Here is a 21,574-nt window from a genome sequence, read left to right on the forward strand (position 1 = left end):
TTTCATGGTATTTACTCTTACCAATGTTAATGCATCCTCAATGCTTGGCTTCAACCCATTAATGTAATGGGATATGTTTTCCTTGTTATCCTATGTATGATCAGTTCATATCAAAATCCTATAGAATTATTCTGTATATTCTTTTATTGTTTTACTTCCTTGTCTAAGACTTTGCATCTTCTTTAGCAAATACAATTCATAATTTACCGAGATGAATTGTCTTTCCATCTTCTCCATCATTCTATCCCATTTTGTGATTTTATCCTTTCCTCTTCTTCCTCTTTCCAACTAAATTTCTCTCTACCAAATTAAGGCATGTCCCTTCAATCTTTTCTGTGTAAATATTACTCTATCAGGGTCTCTAACTTCTTCAAACTCAAAGTACTCTTCCATATCATTTATCCAATCAACGAGTTTTTTTTGTAGGAACTTAAATTTTGATTTTTTTCCTATTCTTGACAATACCTTTAACAAAGGACCATTTACAATTTTTGTTACTACTTTGTCTTTTTCACCACTTGTATCATTTGCATTTTCTATAGCTTCATCCTCTTCACTCTTAGGTTCTTTACTTTGAGAATAACCTCTTCGAATTTCCTCTTGTAAGGCTTCAACTTGCCTCGTAAAGGCTCTAAAATCATAACCAAGGATAAAAATTGGAGGATTTCCACCTCCACTTCCAACTCTATTTCTACCACAACCTCACAAGGCTCCTCTTGCAAACATTTTTCTCAATACCCACAAGCACAATGCTGGTGCAAACTGCCTCTCTTCAACAAATCTATTTGCACACTCAAAATCACCTTACTTTGATAACACTAATGCAAGGGGCCATCCTAACCCTCAGAAAACACGTAAAAATTACTACAAAACTTATGAAAATCTGATTTGGAATGATAAAGATAATGTTATTTGAGCACCAAATTTATATATCGAAACTAGTAGAAATTTTAGTGAAACTAAGAGAAATTTTACAAAACAATCTTCCAAGCCTATTGGCATCTCATCTCCTCATTAAAATCTGATATAAATCTATTCCAAGACCTAAAAAATAAAATTCCATCATAAAAAAATGACCTTCAAACGGATCTTCTTTCTTCTTCCTTGCTCTCCAAAATGCACCTGTTAAAAACTAAACTCTAAACAATCAAAATTCAACTTGTAATTGTCCACCTATAAATTTCATTTCATTTAATTTGGAATCTTATAAGGGGTATGCACAACTAATATTCCCACCAAGTTTTTCATTGAATTTGAAATTGGGATCTCCTATTGGTTGCACTTACGTCTCTCTTACAACTGTCTCAAACTAGGCCTTTTATTGATCCCAGAATATCAAAACCTAGAACCTCCACCTTGGGTTCCATATTTTGCATCTTCTAAATTTTCATGAGGAATTTAATGTGTTTCATAACATGTAAGTGGTCCACTCCCAAATCCAACACCCAAGTTGGGTAACTAAAAATTTACACAGTAAATATTGCTAGTTTTACATGAAACTTCACCAAATGACAATTACAACTTGCCAAATTACTTAAATAAAATTATTGGATTATTACAAACCTTATTCCACCTAAAATAATGAGAACCAAACCTTACAAAATCAAAAATTGAAAAAATACTCACTTTTTTAGTTGATGATTATTATTAACTGTGAATGCTCCTGCATCAAAATGAGAAGCAAAGAGTAACTTTTGGCCGAAATATGGACTTAAAAATTGAGATAGTGATGCTAGGAATCCTTGTCCAAAATTGTCAAATGTAGACAAATGATATATTTTCATAATTAGGATATTGCTCTGAGTATTTCCCTAAAAATTCATTAGAAAAGTGTCAGACATCAATTGTTCATTGATTGCTAGCATCTAGGGCTTTTTGGTTCTTCAAGATTGGGTCATGTGCACCTTTGTCTCCTCTTCTTATATCTAATTTTTTTGTCTCTAGATCCTGTCACCTATGCATATAAGAGAGGAAAAATGGTGTTGTGTTGATAGGGGTTTGCCTAGGTCATACCCCACATTGGAATTAACCCTTGAATGCAATAGATAAATTGAAATCGAAAGATCTAAGGTAAAATTTTGAATGTTATACCTCAAGATTGTTGTAGTTGATAATGGTGATGATGAAAATGATCTTTGATTGTGATGACAAGTGTTGATGTAATAAAATGACATGACAAGCCATAAAGGAATCAATCATAAAAACATGCTTGCATGAAAAATGTTGCAACTTGTTGCTCCTTAATGCTTAGTTTTGAAGAATTCTTGAAGGATACGGTTGGATGAAATGACATCTCCTTGATATACTATAATATGCTTGTTCTTGGAATTCTTGAGGATGAAAACGAGTTGAAAGGATTCTCTTATATAGGGTTCTCAAGGTATTTCATAAATTAGGCCAACCTCCAATAGTAGTATTAAAGTATCGAGATCGGGGTTGAATTGGCAGAACGAGGCACCAATATATTTAAAAATGGGTCCTTTTTGGAGGGTGAAGGGTGCCTATCACCCTTTCTACCCCAAAAGGGGTGAATCTATTACAAGTGTGGTTATCATTGCACCAAAATATCGACCTATTAGTGCTCGATAAAACCAGTAGACTTATAGAATCCATAGGAGCTAGTTAAGCCATGTCACAAACCCGAGCGCTTTGCTGCACAACACAAGGAGACCAAGGGAACACACCTTGCAACAATCACCTTCCCTAGTGTAAGCAAGGGGTTTGAACTTGTGACCAAGCTCTCATACTACTTGTTACAAGTGTGGTTATCATTGCAGCAAAAGATCGACCTATAAATGCCCAATACAACCACTAGACCTATAGAATCCACAGGAGGTGGTTAAGCCATGTCACAAACCCAAGCATTGTGCTACACAACACAAGGAGACCAAGGGCAGACATGTTGCACCAAAATCAAGGATGAATTTAGTGCACTCAAGCTCAAGATAGAGACACAAATCACCATATGATTATTTGATGACACTTTATGTTTCCAGGTGTAAAATAAGCATAAATTGCATAATCAGATATCAAAGAGAGAATCACAACTCTAAGCTAATTAATACTACTCCTAAATGACAATGAAATAATGCAAAATCAATTGAATTGAAAGAATGATCTATCTAAAAGTCCCTCAAATGACATAGCAAGGCTTCCATTGCTCTTCTCCATTGTTGTTGATGTAGGTGGCTCTCAAGTATTGCACTTGATTTGTTGCATAAGCTGAACAACAATTTTGAAGACTATGATTCTGCGATTCTATGATTCAAGCTTGAATTGCGAAAATGATGTTGTTTATATAGATTTTCAACACAAAGGGGGTGATAAATAGAAATCAAGTGTTGATTGATAGTAAACTAAGATTGATTGATCGGTGAACTAGTCATGATTGATTTGTTAACTCATTTGATTGATCTATTAACAAGATTAATTGGAGAGTGAACTCAATTGATTAACCAGTAGACTGAATAGACTAGCTAGTTGATTGAATTGATTGATTAGAAGACTAAATTGATGGATTAGAAGACTGAAATGATTGATTAGTCATAAAAAGATGATTTTGAGTTAAAAATGATGATTGCTGAGTTAACTGATTAGACAACTGATTTGATCAATCAGTTTTGATTTTAGCATGTGTTGTAGGATTTTAAAATTGAATTTGATTTTCATTTTCAATTTGGATTTGGATTTGAATTTGGTCATTCGAATGCTGAAATGCACATGAAATTAATTGAAATTCAGACTTGGTGAAATGTGAATTTGAAAATGTGAAATTAGATGAAATGATATGAAATTCGAATTTGGGGGAAAATGAAATGAAATTAGATGAAATTAATTGGAATTTTAATTTGGGGAATTGGACGAATTTAATTAATTATTTTAAATAATTTAAATGAAATTACTTAAACATTAGAAATGTGATAATTAAATAATAAAGACTATTTAGTTAAGGAATAAATCATAATTAATTAAATAAATAATATTTAATTAATATTTAGAAAGGGAGTTAAATGATTAATTGATGAAGAATTGGAATTTGAACAATTTAGTAAGATGGAAAGAAGATGATTGAGTTAATTCAAAATAATAATTAGCAATGATCAGTGAGACATTTTTCAGTGTCTACATTTTCCCCTCTTTGAGACAATGTCGAAATGACGTTGTTTCAAAGAAAACGAAATTTTTTTGTCCCTGTGATGCTATATAGTGCCCCATCGAGAGATTATTTGTGCATTTAAGGCATGAATGATCTCTTGAAAGAAGAATGTTAGATGAGAGATGGAAGAATGGTTAACTTGATGACAAGAATGAGTTTGATTATAGAAAAGAAATGGTTGAAGTGATTTTTATATTGATTTATTTGATAGGATTGAATTGATAAGATTGATAGGATTGATAGGATTGATTTGATAAAGATAAAGTCTGGTTTCAGGAAGGACACATCCTGTATAAAACAAAAATGATCAACACGTCTAGTTTTAGGAAGGATACATCATGTACAAAACAAATGATAGATCAAGATTGGATGAATAATGAAATATGATGAAGGTGAGGAATAATTGATTGATAGCTAGAAATGTTGAAATGATAGAATTATAGATGAAAAGATTGAAATTAAGTGATGAGAGAGATGTTATTAAATGAAATGAATGATTGGAAAGAATTGAAAAGGTTGATTCAAGAAGGAAAATACTTGATGAGAGAATTATCTGAAGAGACAATCAACATGATGTGATCAAAAATAATTGGTATGAATTGAAATGATATGATGATGATTTGATTGATGGTGAATAGTCTTCTTGTCCTTATTCACAGTGAAATACATTTTTATCATTGAGCCTTATTATGTAACAATGAAGCTTATTACATTAGGGTATGAGGAACCAAGATGTATAGATATCTCATTGCAAAGAAACAAACATATAGAAGACAAGGAATGAACCCTCTATTCTGGAATTACGCCAGGGGTCGAGGTATGTGTGGCATTCACAAGCTAAATGATCCTATCATAGACACCCACTAGAGAAACTGCCCCAGAACTTCATTTGTTCAAACCACAAACAACAAACAAAGAAAAGGATCATGCCCATCACGACTCCTCTAGTCACTTTTTGGACATCCTTGAGTAGCTAAAGGCAATGATCTTCACCAATTTGATAAAAAGAGTCAACCAAAATAGACAAAACTCAATAGTTGGATTGACTGTGCCTTTGCTTTGATATGTTTGATGTGATTTTGATAATGTTTGGTTTCAAAAGTTTTGGACCCTGTTTAGAACTGACCTCTCTGGTTTCGAGTGTACTGATTCTGTTTAAGACAAGATTTTGATCACGTTGATAGTTTGATAGTGATTCGATGGATTAGATAGTTGATCAACTTGATTGCAGATATTTTGATAAGATAGTTGTATCCTTTGTTTAACTTCATGTGAAGTGTTTGTTAGATATCTGCTAGGGTGTTGGATTCTTGTGAGACAATTTATGGCAAGTTTTTGATGTTTTTGGATTTTGTGGATTGATATTTGATTGTTTTTGGATTTTGTGGATTGATATTTGATTGTTTTTGGATTGATTTTTTCAGGACTTTAATCTGAACGTTTAAGATTTTTTAAGGATTTTTCTGATGTTTAGAATTTTTTCAAGACTTTTTCTGATATTTAGGGTTTTTTCAGGACTTTTTCTAATTTTTAGGGTTTTTTCATGACTTTTATTTTTTATTTTTATTTTTTATTTTTTATTTTTTATTTTTTATTTTTTATTTTTTATTTATTTATTTCTGATTTTTAGAATTTTTTCAGTTACGCCCCCAGGTATGCAACCCTATATGATGATATGCAACATGTATATGGAGATAATGAATTTTGACATGAGGTACTAATGTAATATGAAAGATAGAGATGTAGTTCTTATTCGAACAAGGATGATTGTGTGTTTCGTTCATTTTGACATGTACTGATTGGATTAAAGGTGCGAAACATTTTAGAGATAGGATTTCAATCCGTTCTCAAAAGACTTAGACCATCCAACCTAACACACTATGTAACCAAGATATATGAATGGAGGCACAGAAAACTTCTCCATCAATTCTTGAAACTTTGATCTTCTTTTGCCCATGTGTGTGCATTTGGATTCATTCTAACTCTTATAATCATCAATGACCCTTGGAATCCTATATGGATAGCTACGTGAGTTATTCTAACTTCAAAAGCATCCTGGATAGAGCCTTGTTGGCAACAAGCTTTTAGGGCTTCGACGAGGTTATACACCATAATCTCTCAAATATTGCTCCATTGCCAGCATGTGTCCATAGCCCTGATGGAGTTATTCGCATGTTCCCATAGTCAAGATTTTTGATGTCACACTTGTATGCGTGATATTTCAGTAATATATCATTTTTTTCCTTTTATTTTCTGCCTTGACTTGTAAGTAATAAAACCTACTTGGGTATGACAATTATAGCGACACTGGAGCAGAATATTGGATTTTTCACTAGCCACATGACCAACTAGGTATATGTAATGACTTAGAGATATTGATTAATGTGTGAGATATAAAAATTGATAGATTTTGGGTAATAAGACTTGATAGTGAAACCTCTACCCAACCAAGGACAAATCTTAATCACAAGGTGACATTGAAGATGAATGACTAAAGACCTCTTAAAGACTTCAAGAACAAGTATCTAGGAAATGAGACAACCTTCATTCCTTTTAGTGCAAATAGATGAATGACTCAGACAGTATCCTTGACTTATTGATGCAAATATATGAGAAAGCAATAATGATATGCAGCTATATGTTGTGCAATTTGAAATGCAAGCAACTATGATGCATGAAGATATGCAATGCAGTAAAGAAATATGCAGCTGCATTACTGAGAAATGAACCCACCTTTAGATGTAATATCTTTTTAGGTGCATGTTGTTATTGAGTTGGTATGAGCTTCGTGTAGATAATTCATTGGTCTTTGTTTGAAGAGTTGGATGAGTCTATCTTTTTCAATAGGATATTCAGCTGGGAGTCTTTCATGTATAGTTTCTTCTATAGACTCATTATTTTCAAACCAATTTAGTTGTGGTAGACCTTCTTGCCCACAGTCTTTCAAGTGCAGGTGTATGAGGCAAATAGATTTGGGTTTCAAAAATGTGATATGAGCGAGTGTTATGACTATTTTTATTGATGTACTTGAAGAGTATGATGAAACATTTTGGGTGTTGATTTCATTAGCTAGTGTTATGCTTGTGCTTGAAGAAGATGATGTAACAATCTGAGTGTTGACTTTAATAGTTGGTGCTATGCTTGTTTTTGTCACCACATTGGTATTTCATGATGGCGCACACACAATTGTTGACAAGTTGTCCTGTGTAGTATGATCTAGATTGGTGATTTCATTGATAAGGGGTTCATGAACAACTTGTGTATTGGAATCATGAGGAAGACTAGGAGATATGGTAGTTCATTTGGTGAGATGGAATCTTGTGAGAGACATGGAGGATTATGACATGGAAATGAAGGGATGGAAGGATCTTGACAAGAATATGGAGAAATAATGAGATCTTGTTTAGAACATGAAAGTGAAGGAATACTTTGATCTTGACTTGGAAAGAGATTATTAGGAAGGATGGAAGGGATGTCCCGATCTTTCTTAGGAGGTGGATGTTGGATGGAACTTGAAAGAACATCTTTCTCTTGAGAAACAAGGGTTTTATTATGAGTGGAACAGAAAAGAATGAGGGGATCATTATAAGATTCTCGATAGGTGGAGTCTTCATAAAAAATTGGGTAGGATGAAAATGTTTGTTCTTGATCTTGATTTATTTCATGACTGATTTCTTTTGATTTTGGATTGTTCTCCTGACATGGGGAAGGATTTTGGATATTCATGGGAGATTCTTGGAAGGTTTCAATATTTTGACTTGACAAGAAAGGATTTTGAATGAGACTCTCTAAATCATGACTTGGATTAGATTGGATTTGTGCTATGGATAGCCCTTGGGAGATTGTGTTATTGGATAGAGATGGCATGGACTGGTCTTGTGCGACTACAAGGGATGATGAAATGGTGGATAGATATGGTTGATTTGGACTTTGGTTGAAAGGGATTTGATTTGGTTTCAAAGAGTTTTGGTTTTGGGTGAAAGAGGTTTGATTTTGGTTGAAAGAGGTTTGATTTGTGTTGAGAGAGGTTTGATTTTGGTTGAATGAATTTTGATTTGGACTTTAATTGAAAGGGGTTTGATTTTGGTTGAAAGAGGTATGGTTTTGGTTGAAAGAGGTTTGATTTTGGTTGAAAGAGGTTTGATTTTGGTTGAATGAATTTTGATTTGGACTTTGGTTGAAAGGGGTTTGATTTTGGTCAAAAGAGGTTTGAATGTTGGGTTGATATGATAGATATATTGGGTTGAAAGAAGGTTGACATGAATCTAATGTTGGTTGAATTGATGTAGGAGTTATTTTGTTGAAGAATGAAGGTTGGCATGTTTATATGCTCTCACAAAAAGAAGCAGGTTGGCTTGATAATGATTCCCTCATGGTTATCACCTCCCTCATAATATTCTCTAACCAACCCCTATGGTTGCTAGGACTAGTCATGTATCTCATTTTTTGTTTCAAAGTATTGATTTGTTGAGCTAAGGTTTCGATGGACGGTGATGGAATATGAATAAAAGGGATGAATTGTTCACCTTCCCTACGAAATGCATAACGCTAGTCCATTATTTTTGCTTGATTGTTTTGGACCTAGGATCACAACATGTAAGATGTTTTCTCCATTTCTAGAATAGTGCAACGTTTGATTGATTTGTTGATCTTGACAAGCTTGTTTGCTGCAGGGTTTTGATCTAATTGATATTGAAACTTGACTCTGTTGAGGGGTTTGATCTTGTTGAACTTTTTATATTTGCAAATGTTAGGATTAATGATAGTCCCAAAGATACTGAGAGAGGGGGGGAGTGAATCAATATCTAACCAGTTAACATAATATTTAAACTTATTAAGTATTTTGTATTCCAAAACAATGTACCGGTAAACAAGAATTAATGCAATAAATAGGAACAGTAAAGACATCATAGAAAACACACCATAACACAAGATATTTAATGAGGAAACCCGATGTGGTAAAAACCTCGGTGGGATTTGTGACCCACAATATTCACTCACTGGCCAATGAATGAATATTACTTACAATGAAGGGCCTGCACATGTAGGAAGGCCAACTGCCTAGAGCTCACTGCTCAATCTACAAAATGGAAGTTTCACTGACTTACAAATGGATTATGAAAATCCAATATAATGTACTGCTACAATTCAGCATCTGCTATGCCAAGTTCAGTACCGGTTTAAGCTCATACTATAACCATAAACCTTATACAAAATCTGCCTTAATATTCACTCATCACTTCTACCATATCCGTCATACATACATCATTACAAAATAATTTACAAGATCTCATACATACATGAGTCTATTATAATATGCCATGTCGGCTTTACAAAATATATTTACAATTAAATACAATAAACAAAAGTTTGTTCCTGTCGGCTGGGGTGCCGATATACATTGTTGCCGCTACCGGTGAAGTGTCTGCTAGTGTTGATGCCTGTCGGTGGTTTACCAGATGAATGCCACAAGGTTGCCATAAATGACAACAAAATCATTTCTCACTAGAGTGTAGAATACCAACAATCTCCCCCTTTGGCATTGATGGCAACACTTGTGAGAAAAATTCAAAAACCTGTTTCCAAAAATGAAGTCCAAAAAGTTACCAAAAATGTGTGCTCCCCCTGAGTAGATGATCTTCTCTAAATAGCCATTTTTCTCTGTCTACTACTCCCCCTTTGACATCAATGACAAAGGTTGTCAAAAATTGTCAAATGAGTGCAGAATATCACCTTGAAGCTTGTAACCGGTTGGTTACAATCTGAAATAGGTCAGCCAAAACCAAGTTTAAACTCTCTATGAATTTGTTGCTGTCCTTCATGGTTGCCTCAGTTCTTTGGATTGTACCGGTGAGATGATGCATATGCTCCTACGGTGACTTTTTCCCTTGAATTAATACCTAAAAGATCTCTTTCCTCAAGGAAATAAGGTTGTCTAATTTAGGACTAAGTTTGTGCTTAAGCTCTCTAGCATTTGCCTTGATCCTTTCTTTCTCTTTCTCTAATTTCTCCATCTTTTCCTCAAATCCTACTATCTCTTGCTCAATAAATGATATAGGTTCAGATGAACCAATGATATTATCAGCTATATCATCTATCTCCTTTTGTACTGTACTTATTTTCTTTTCAATATCCCGTGTTAACAGATGTGGCTTGCATGTGTCCCTGTACAGTTCCTTGTACTCCAAAGTTGTTTTATTTAGTGCTGGTAAAAGTGTGTTAATGTGTTCCGTGCACTTCTTTATTGTTTCCTCAAAGAATTTTTCTTTTCCTTTTCCATTTTCTCTTTGAATGTTTCCTCTTTTATTTGATCAACTGTTAAAATATTTCCAGCAATAAATTTAGACAATGTGTCTGACTGATTTAAAGAATCCTTTACTTGATAAAAATTGCATTTTGGTGCAACCATCTTAAGAATAGGAATAGTGTCATTAATTGCCTTATAGGCCAATGCATTACAATCCTTTATCTTCTTTATTGAGTCTAGAAGTACTTCAGTCACATTTGTAGGTCTAAATTCACTCAGTGAAGTACTAGAAGTCTGACCAACTACCTTTACTATCTTAGTGCTTGCAGTACTAGCAACCAATTTGCTTGAATCAACCTCCGGTAGATCAGTTTGAGTTTGCATTTCAACTAGCAATGGTTTGGGCTTCTCAGTGATTACCATTTGTACTGTCTCAATGTGTACTTGTGTATCTACTGGTTTCTCTGTATTGTCTACTGCTGGTAATTCTGTGTTATCCACTATTGGTATCTTTGTCTCTATCAGTTTCACTGTGCCAGCATCTACACTACCAGTATTTGTTTCACTGTCCAAAGGTTTCTTTGTATGCACTATTTTCTCTGCTTGTATTCCAACCTCCATATTTTCTTTCGGTTTCTCTGCAATGTTTTCAGTGTTAGCAATATTATTTTTCACTTTAGTACTATCCTTGTCCACTACTATGTTCACTTCCTAAGTATCAATGTTCATGGTAAGTAAAATTTCTGACTCAGGGTTAGTGTCCTCATGTGTTGTGTCAACATTTTCAGTAGCCGGTATGTTATCAATCTGTACCGGTGAAGTAACCAAAGGTGGTGGTAGGTTGTTAGTTACTTTTATGTTTGGTAATCCACCAAATTTACCTTTTCCTTTATCTCTGTCCTTTTGATAAACCTTGAAAGTTTTCTTAGGTCTGTTCAACTCTTCCTGTTTTTCCTTCTCTACAAAAAAGATGTCCCACTTGTCTGTTGTTTCCTCTACAATTTCATTTACTCTACCAACCATTAGGCTTACATGCCAATGTCCACTTGCAAAAACTGATATGTTAGCTTCACTAATTAGTTCATCAATCTCCTCTACATAGTTAACCGAATGTACAACTAGGAGTTTTTCAATCTTTAGTTTCTTATCTAGCTCTAAAACTGCAATCCTCTTAGATCTAACCTTCTGTATAATTCATTAGGAAATTCATCTACAACTTCTATTAAAACTTTCTTGTATATGTCAAGATGTAGAATTATGCTATTCTCAATACTTTTCTTTTCTACATTAGTGAATGTATTATACAGTTTGCTAACATTTGATAGATTGCCGTCATCAGTGATTTCAGTCAGTAAGTTATCCAGGGGTGGTATAACCTATTTTTGTTTCTTCTTTGGTGTCAACTTCTTTGCCGGTAGTCTTACTGCCTATTGCTTCTGCCTTGGTGTTCTTGTTTTCTTGGGTGGAGGAGAGGGTATCGGTGAAGGTTTTCTCTTCCTATCAACTCTTTTAAACTCAAAAGGTATCTCACTGTCATATGATGTACCAATCGGTGAGATGTGTGCCTCTGGTTGTAATCCTTCTAGGTTACTTTCCTTTATTCCAGTAAGGTTCATGACATTTTCTTTTATTTCCTTAACTTGCTTTGTTGCACTCCTTATGTATTTTTCTCTTTTCTTTCTCTGTTTCAATGTTTGTACATCACTTTCTATTGTTTCTGCATTTCCAAAAACCTTTTATTTTGGTTCCCTAGGTGCCTCTAACAAGGCTTGAGCATATGTTTCAATGATATTTACATCTACCTCATACCCCATTTCAGTTACCCATACAGTTCTAGAAAGAACCGCCTCCATCCAGATTTCATCCTTTTTAATCACAAAACATTTTTCCTTGTTGTACTTATCCACTACTCTCTGTGGTAGTCTCTCCCTTTCTTTCATTTTTGCTTTGAAGGTTTTGAAGTACTCAGTTATATTGTTTTCCTTGTCAGTTCCCATATCGGTGAAGATTTCTAGCAATTGTTTGCGTACCAGTATATCATATCCAAAATCTTTCTTTCCAATACTGATAACTTCTTTTGTGAAATATAATATAAGACATACCAGAAGATTGCCAAAATGAAATGTTCCTTTCTTATCACCTTTTATCTTTTTCAGGTTATCTATTAGTTCATCTTTTAGCCACTCACATACATCTATTTTTGCATCATTGTTCACCATATCATAAGAACTTTTAATGCAAAGACTGGAAACTGAGTTAAGTCGGTTTGCATGTGTGGTCTTATAACCTAGGATCATGCTTATGAATCTGACATTTTCATCTTTAACATCATTTACTCTCAGGGATCTGCTGTCATATGTTTCACCTATTAATTTCGTGACAATGTTATTAGGAACCTTCTTAGTCTTATTTGGCCTGCTACCTGTGGAGGGTAAACCTGTCACTGCCTCAATTGCTTCTTTGGTGATTTTCCAAACTGAATCTAGCCAAAGAAATTCTCCATGAACTCTGCTAAGGACAATTCTTACTACCTCCTTATGAAAATCAGGGATATCCAAGATTTCCACAAAACCTAAAGTTTCAATTACCTTGTGCTCGGGTTTTACATTTCCATTTTCATCACAGATAACAGTTTTAAACGTTTTCAATATTTCCTCAGAACCTAATTCCTCAATATTGCAGTGAATATAAATTCTAGGGTCTTCAACATAAGCAACACCTTTTGGAATTTTTGAAAAAGCGCCAATAGAATAATCTTTCTTGGCTATTTCAGGGATAATCTAAAAAATGGGCCTAGGGCGTTTCACAACTTCCACAATAGTAGGGTTTGCAATAAATTCCGGAGCGGAGGAGGAAGCCATTGAAAAATACCTTAAGCTGCCTGATAATGGTTGAGTGCTTGAGAAATTGATTCACTTCTTTGCCTTGGATGCCTTCGCTCGAATTATGCGCTCTCTGAAAGTTTGAATGCTCGGTGAATTGAAAAAGAGGAAAAACCGATGATTTATAATGTCTTTTCTTATAGCAACCACATTAAATGCTCGTCGGTTAAGTGAAACTTAACACATCTATTGGTAGAGAAGAAATCTATCTTCTCACCATCTACCGAGGGTAATTTGCATGATGTTCAACTTGTTGCAATACCCCCAAAGGGTTAGTTCTCAGTTAGATGAAGAATCTCCTGCTAGTGGAGTAATACTCTTTAGTGAAGGCATAGTTTCATCAACATTATGATCTGTCTTTCTAATCCATTGTCTTGAAAATTCTTGCTTTACCTCATCAACCTTTTCTTTGCCTTTCAAACTAGGTCCTTTATTATTTGTCGGTGAAGTCTTGCTTCTACAAAATTTTGCAATATGTCCAATCTTGTTCATGATATTTTCTTTTATTTCCTTAACTTTCTTTGTTGCACTCCTTATGTATTTTTCTCTTTTCTTTCTCTGTTTCAATGTTTGTACATCACTTTCTATTGTTTCTACATTTCCAAAAACCTTTTCTTCTGGTTCTCTAGGTGCCTCTAACAAGGCTTTAGCATAAGTTTCAATGAAATTTACATCTGCCTCATTCCCCATTTCAGTTACCCATACAGTTCTAGGAAGAACTGCCTCCATCCAGATTTCATCCTTTTTAATCACAAAACATATTTCCTTGTTGTACTTATCCACTACACTCTGTGGTAGTCTCTCCCTTATTTTCATTTTTGCTTTGAAGGTTTTGAAGTACTCAGTTATATTGTTTTCCTTGTTAATGCCCATACCAGTGAAGATTTCTAGCAATTGTTTGCCTACCAGTATATCATATCCAAAATCTTTCTTTCCAATACTGATAACTTCTTTTGTGAAATATAACATAAGACATACCAGAAGATTGCCAAAATGAAATATTCCTTTCTGATCACCTTTTATCTTTTTCAGGTTATCTATTAGTTCATCTTTTAGCCACTCACACACATCTCTTTTTGTATCATTGTTCACCATATCATAAGCACTTTTAATGCAAAGACTGGAAACTGAGTTAAGTCAATTTGCATGTGTGGTCTCATAACCTAGGATCATGCTTACGAATCTGACATTTTAATCTTTGACATCATTTACTCTTAGGAATCTACTATCATATGTTGCTCCTGTTAATGTCATGACAATATTATTAGGAACCTTCTTAGTCTTATCTAGCCTACTACATGTGGAGGGTAAACCTGTCATTGCCCTAATTGCTTCTTTGGTGATTTTGCAAACTGAATCTAGCCAAAGAAATTCTCCATGAACTCTGCTAAGGACAATTCTTACTACCTCCCTAGGAAAATCAAGGATGTCCAAGATTTCCACAAAACCTTAAGTTTCAATTACCTTGTGCTCGGGTTTTACATTTCCATTTTCATCACAGATAACAGTTTTAAACATTTTCAATATTTCCTCAGAACCTAATTCCTCAATATTGCAGTGAATATAGATTCTAGGGTCTTCAACATAAGCAACACCTTTTGGAATTTTTGAAAAAGTGCCAATAGAATAATCTTTCTTGGCTATTTCAGGGATAATCTTAAAATTGGGCCTAGGGAATTTCACAACTTCCACAATAGTAGGGTTTGCAATAAATTCCGGAGCAGAGGAGGAAGCCATTGAAAAATACCTTAAGCTGCCTGATAATGGTTGAGTGCTTGAGAAATCGCTTCACTTCTTCGCCTTGGATGCCTTCGCTCAGATTACACACTCTCTGAAAGTTTAAATGCTCCGTGAATTGAAAAAGAGGAAAAACCAATGATTTATAATGTCTTTTCTTCCAGCAACTGTAGTAAATTTTTGCCAGTTAAGTGAAACTTAACATATCTGTCGGTAGAGAAGAAATATATCTTCTCACCATCTACTGAGGGTAATTTGCATGATGTTCAACTTGCTGCAATACCCCCAAAGGGTTAGTTCTCAGTTGGATGAAGAATCTCCTGCTGGTGGAGTAATACTCTGTTCTACCAGTGAAGGAATAGTTTCATCAACATTCTGATCTGTCTTTCTAATCCATTGTCTTGAAAATTCTTGCTTTACCTCATCAATCTTTTCTTTGCCTTTCAAACTAGGTCCTTTATTATTTGCTGGTGAAGTCTTGCTTCTACAAAATTTTGCAATATGTGCAATCTTGTTACAAGCATAAAAAGTCACATTATTCTTTTGAATAGCCTTTCCATATCCTATGCCGGTTTGTGTTCTGCATTGATTAGATAAGTGCCCAGATCTTCCACAAACATAACATCTTACATTCATTTTGCATTTTTCTAAATTGTGACCAATTTTGTTGTATTTGGAATATTGACAGGTGGGTGCATTAATGTTCTGATTGTTTCTAGATCTACATCGATTTTCTCTATGACCAAAATTGTTACAGCTAAAACATTTCCCATTAAATTTGTAAGCATTAAGTTGTCTTACTGGTTTACTGCGATCATGATTGTTTGCAGTACCAAAACTTTCTCCAACTTCAAATCCTAGTCCATTAGTATCTCCATTAGGTTTCTGACTATTCAGCATATCATCAAGTTCTTCTGAACTTTTCTTGAATTTCTCTTTATGTTGATTTGCAATAGCCAACTCATTTTCCAGAATTCCATTTTGTCTCATAAGTTTAGTTTTATCATGTTGAATGTGAATCAAATCCATCTTCAACATATCATTTTCATGACCGAGTCTTAGATTTTCATTTCCAGCATCATTGAGTCTCCTAGTCAAGTCATCTTCATTCTTCTTTTTATCTTCAATGTCTTTACAAAATCTCATAGTCATGTCTTGCATTTCATTCCTCAGAGTCATGTTTTCTTGCCTCATCTTGTTTATAAGCTCATTAAGAGTTTCCTTTTCATCATCATCACTCTGCATCTTCTCATGAAGTTCTTTTCTCTTATTTATAGCAAAAGTGAGATTCTCCTGAAGTCCTTGAATGAATTCTTATGCAGTCCTCATATCATCTTCAAGTTTGATATTCTTCAACTTCTCTAAATCATAGTCCACAAGAGCTCCTTCTAATTGCTTTCTTAAGTTCTCTATCTGTATCGGTGTTAGAATCTTCCTCAAGCTTTTAGACTTTTGAAAATAGAGGACCAAGCTCTAATACCAATTGTTAGGATTAATGATAGTCCCAAAGATACTGAGAGGGAGGGGGGGTGAATGAGTATCTAACCAGTTAACAAAATATTTAACCTTATTAAGTATTTTGCATTCCAAAACAGTGTACCGATAAACAAGAATTAATGCAATAAATAGGAATAATAAAGACAACATAGAAAACACACCATAACAGAAGATGTTTAACGAGGAAACCCGGTGTGGGAAAAAACTCGGTGGGATTTGTGACCCACAATATTCACTCACTGACTAATGAATGAATATTACTTACAATGAGGGGCTTGCACATGCAGGAAGGCCAACTGCCTAGAGCTCACTTCTCAATCTACAAAATGGAAGTTTCATTGACTTACAAATGGATTATGAAAATCCAATATAATGAACTGCTACAATTCAACATCTGCTATGCCAGGTTCGGTACCGGTTTAAGCTCATACTATAACCATAAACCTTATACAAAATCTGCCTTAATATTCGCTCATCACTTCTACCATATCCGTCATACATACATCATTACAAAATGATTTACAAGATCTCATACATATATGAGTCTATTACAATATGTCATGTCAGCTTTACAAAAGATATTTACAATTAAATACAATAAACAAAAGTTTGTTCCTGTCAGCTGGGGTGCCGATATACATTGTTTCCGCTACCGGTGAAGTGTCTGCCGGTGCTTGCCGATGGTTTACTAGATGAATGCCACAAGGTTGCCGGTAGGTTGCCATCAATGACAACACCATCATTTCTCACTAGAGTGTAGAATGCCAACAACAAAGACACAGTAGCAAGCAAAGAAAATAGTCTTAAACAAAGAGAGCACTTGTTTGAAGGATTTTTTCAAATCCCCATGAATGTTGAGATCTTTTTCAAGACCCCATTTTGTTTTTGATAGTATTTTGGCAGTTCGATAGCACATCAAGAAGACTCTCTTAAGGTCAAAAGGTCACGAGTATTACCACAACCCACATCTTGATATTCTGTCAGCTCAAACAACCTTGTCACACCTTAGGGTGTGCCCATTTTTTTGCCTTTTTCCAGAAATTAGACCAAAGAAGATTGATCCTCAATTGGCCCGTTATCCTGGGAGATATATGGTGAGTGTCTTGGGGATAGATTCTTCCCCACCCTTGTACTGTGATAATACAAGTGTCTGGTTACTGATTCAATTGGGCTTCTAATTTCTAAGGTGTTTAGTAAGGGTTTCATTTGAGTGGTCACAATCAACAACGTTTTACACTCCATTGAGGGAGGTCTCCCAGTCTGTAAAGGTTATGCTTTACACATTTTAACATACCGTGTAGGCACTGAGGGATGCATAACGCCATTGTGACAACATGTAGCACTCATCGCATATGATTTTCATCACATACTCATTTATTTATAGTGGCTTGGATTACTTGGCTTTAGCCGTTGCCACTTAGGTCATTTCCCTCTCACCGGCCTTAATGGCGCCCTAAGGGCAACTTGGGAGGGTAGGCCTTCTAAGGGATTTAATTGCAAAAAATAAATGATAGCATGAAAGAAGAGAGTTTGGATTTTTGATCACCCATTGAAGGGGAGAGAATAATACCTATCCCTTTGAAGACACGAAAAAACAAGGGTTCTTTTTAACCTTTTATCACAATGATTCTCTAATCTATTTGGAGATGTTGCTCCAAAAAAGCATGGGGTTCAATTTTAACTTTCATCACAATTGTGAAAAAGAAGACAAGTATGTTTGTGGTTTATTTTATTAGCACCAAATTGAAGTGTTTCTAAGCTACCCCTGCAGAAAATGATGTTAGGAAGCACATTGTGGGCTCTCTAGCCTATTTTTTTTCTTTTCTTGGTTACAAATTTCAAAAATATAGAAAATATAATTTTCGGTATTTTTCTACATGTTAGTAAACTGCATTTTCGGAGGTCTTTGGAGCATTTTGAGCCGTCAAAACTTTGGATGGTCCTTTTAAGGAATTTCTCATAGGCAAGTCCAAAAAGGGCTAGAACTAGAGATCTTGGAGATCTTTCCAATGGTGTAAGGGGTTTGGATTTTCGAGTTCGGAGTGAAAAGTTATGACTTTTCAAAGTTGGGAACAGATTTGACTTCTTTGTTTTTAGAAACAAAGGCAATTACTGATAAAAAACACATAGCAACTGAAATAGAAGCGTTATACCCTATTCCCGTAAATGCAAATTATCATCTAATCAATTGTGAACTGGTATGATATCAATTGCGAACTATTAACTAAGCAATTGTGAATTTCTGACAGAGCAACTGCGAATCAATTAGGCTAAAAAAAAAATTTAGACAAAAGGAAAAGACAGAAGATAGAAGTTTCTGCTTTCTTTGATATTATTTTTCCTCCTGGCACCTACAATTTTGAAAGTCACCTTTCCTGCCATTGGGTTAGAACCATTTTATGCAAAAAAAAAGGAAATCTCCAGAATTTAATGATTTTTCTGGGTTAGGTGCGCAAGATCACATAATAAAGAAATGACAAAGAAATTTTTAATTTTGCAACCCTTTAAGTCAATTGCAATCTATTTTAGCAATTGCGATGCAACATCAGAGCAATTGCGAAGTAATGTGATGGCAATTGCGAACTATTATTAGCAATTGCAAATTTCTGCATATGCAATTGCGAACTAAAGATTCCTTTGCATGTACAGATATGCAAAATCAGTCAAAATAGAAAGCTAAGGTTAGAATGATTTCATTTTGGGTTTACCAAATGTTTCTAGGTGTAAAATAAGTGTAAATTGCATAATCAGATATCAAAGAACGAATCACAACTCTAATCTAATTAATATTACTCCTAAATGACAATGAAATAATGCAAAATCAATTGAATTAAAAGAATGATCTATCTAAAACTCCCTCAATTGACATAGCAAGGCTTCCATTGCCCTTCTCCATTGTTGTTGATGTAGGTGGCTCTCAGGTATTTCACTTGATTTCCTGCATAAGATGAACAAATTTTTTGAAGACTATGATTATGTGATTCTATGATTCTAGCTTGAATTGAGAAAATGATGTTTATATAGATTTTCAACACAAAGGGGGTGATAAATAGAACTAAATTGTTGATTGATAGTAAACTAAGATTGATTGATCAGTGAACTAGTCATGATTGATTTGTTAACTCATTTGATTGATCTATTAACAGTATTAATTAGAGAGTGAACTCAATTGATTAACTAGTAGACTGAATAGACTAGCCAGTTGACTGAATTGATTGATTAGAAGACTGAATTGATGGATTAGAAGACTGAAATGATTGATTAGTCATAAAAAGATGATTTTGAGTAAAAAAGGATGATTGATGAGTTAACTGATTAGACAACTGATTTGATCAATCGGTTCTAATTTTAGCATGTGTTGTAGGATTTTGAAATTGAATTTGATTTTCATTTTCAATTTGGATTTGAATATGGTCATTTAAATGCCAAAATGCACATGAAATTAATTGAAATTCAGATTTGGTGAAATGTGAAATTAGATGAAATGAGATGAAATTTGAATTTGGGGGAAAATGAAATAAAATTAGATGAAATTAATTGGAATTTTAATTTGGGGAATTGGAGGAATTTAATTAATTAATTAAAATAATTAAAATAAAATTATTTAAACATTAGAAATGTGATAATTAAATAATAAAGACTATTTAATTAAAGAATAAATCATAATTAATTAAATAATTAATATTTAATTAATATTTAGAAAGGGAGTTAAATGATTAATTGATGAAGAATTGAAATTTGAACAATTTAGTAAGATGGAAAGATGATGATTGAGTTAATTCAAAAGAATAATTAGCAATGATTAGTGAGACATTTTTAGGTGTCTACACTTTATAGTACAAAGGCCAAAAATATGCTTGGATAAGAGCTGGGAGGAAACACACTAAGGAAAGGGCACAAAAAGGAGTGTAAAATTGTAAAGGGTTACAATTTATGACACTGCACTAATAAATATTAGTGTTTTAATACTTGTCTCTTTTTATACATCTTAGTTTTATATTTGATCATTGTTTCATTATTATGCTTCATTGGTACATCCTTATTCGAGGGTTTGGGAGGCTTATTTACTTCATATATTTAGCTCATCCCACCCGTCCTTTGTTGGATTTAGGGTTTATATTTACACCTATTTCTTATTTGATAGATTTTTTGATATACATCATATCTTAACTTTTAAATGATTTACCTACACCTATTAGGGTTTTGAGCCTCTACTGCATAATCTACTTATATAAAGCTCTAGCATGACATCATGGATTATAGTGGCCCTATATATTTGGCTTATATCTATGATTCCATTATTTATTTGGACATGTTTCTACAAATTGTGACATGTGATCCATTTGTTCTTGATTCACTTATGAAATTCTATCACAAAAATGGGTCCGCCTAGTTTATGAAAACATTATATCATTACTTTTGTACTTTCTATTCTAGGGTATTTATTTGGTGCTTTCCCTTTCCTATTATATATTCTTACTTCACTCTTTCATTTTAATCATATGTTGTATACTTCATCTATGGAGAGTAATGGTAGTGTTCTAGATTCTAATTGTAAACAACCTTTAATATCTCTCCATTCACATGATCTACTTCATGCTACATCAATGTAGAGGATACCCATGATACTACTAACTTTTATTGTTATGATCAATACATCGTGTGATTAGGGTACATTTCATGACATTATTGAACATTGTGATCATGGTATTTCTACATGTTATATGGCTTATGGTTTTGCATGCTTTTATCTCTCACACTAAGCTTAATTTTATTCTTATTTTTCATATCTTAGTCAAAACATCAAATCACTCTACAACTAGGCATCCAAACATGAGGCATATTACACATGTTGAGTTTAACAATATCTACACCAAAATATCTCTTTGATATTTTTTACATAGAAATAAATAAGATCGCATTAAAATATATCCTAGTGCACACAATTATCTCATCCCATATGTCTCCCAAAGAGTTAGCTCCACTATTACAAATAATGGATCAAGATAGAGTGTGACCCCTAACAATCCATGAGTTACCACTTGAACATGTGAT

Source organism: Cryptomeria japonica, chromosome 5, assembly GCF_030272615.1.
Source record: "Cryptomeria japonica chromosome 5, Sugi_1.0, whole genome shotgun sequence".
Classification (NCBI taxonomy): domain Eukaryota; kingdom Viridiplantae; phylum Streptophyta; class Pinopsida; order Cupressales; family Cupressaceae; genus Cryptomeria; species Cryptomeria japonica.